Source organism: Amphimedon queenslandica, unplaced genomic scaffold, assembly GCF_000090795.2.
Source record: "Amphimedon queenslandica unplaced genomic scaffold, v1.1 AMPQUscaffold_13295, whole genome shotgun sequence".
Lineage (NCBI taxonomy): Eukaryota > Metazoa > Porifera > Demospongiae > Haplosclerida > Niphatidae > Amphimedon > Amphimedon queenslandica.
In genome coordinates, this window is record NW_003546469.1 from 15,617 (window position 1) to 16,721 (window position 1,105).

The following is a 1,105-nucleotide window of genomic DNA, read 5'->3' on the forward strand; positions in this document are numbered from 1 at the left end:
AAGAGCTTACAGAAGAGATAAATAGAGTATACTGAAACAAAAGGACAGCTCAAAGTGGTTCTCAAAGCTAGAGTGGCTGGATAAAAGAGAAGATTGTTCAGCCTGTCTTTCCTACAAAAATCCGCCATTTTACCACCAACTCAGGTGCGCGTTAATTAGAAAATTTTCATTGAATAAGATAAGTCCATTAATTTTCAAGTTATGAGCATTAAAAATTGCAAATCGCATAAGTCCATCAATGTACACATGTATAATTATATCAGAAAATGCAATAGAAATAATTATTGACGTTTTTTGGCGAAAGTTTTTAAATATACAGCCACTTGAAGTTTACTAATAATACTAAAGTTAATTCATTACAGTTTTGATACATGTATATCAATGTTTTTATGCTACGTAGAATATGTTAAGTTTTGAGTTGCTACATGTATGTACACTCATTTTTATTATTTTAGAATATTCGTAAGCACAAGTATGAGATTGAGACAAGGCAACAGTTTATGGAGCATGTCAATCTAATTGTTAACAATTGCATCACTTATAATGGATTCAACTCTGAATTAACAAAAACTGCCCAAAGGATGTTGGAAATGTCTAACAAAGAAATAAATCAAGCACTTCAGTGTTATAATGTAATGGTGTGATTATAAACAGAAGGATAAAGATAAGTCTACTAAAAAGGCAGCTAAGTCTCTCAATGCTTCTCCTCTGGTCCATTGTGTCTGTTCCTCTCAGGAAGACATTGGTAACATGGTAGAATGTGAATCATGTAATAAATGGTCACACTGCAAATGTGCCAGCTTGCCTCCATCACTAGCAGCCTCATACCCGTTTGTGTGTCCATTTTGTATCAAGTTGTAAGGCTTTCGACTCAGTGCCGCATGAGAATCTACTTAAAAGGTTGTGGTCTATGGGTATAAACGGTAACATCTGGTGGTGGCTTAAGTCTTATCTTGACTCACGGAGGCAGGTGGTGTCAATTAACTGTTGTTGGTCCTCTTCTCTTCCTGTGGAATCAGGGAGTTCCACAGGGTAGCATTCTCGGTCCACTGCTGTTTCTTATTTATATAAATGATTTGCCATCTTTAGTCCAGTCGGCAAAAAT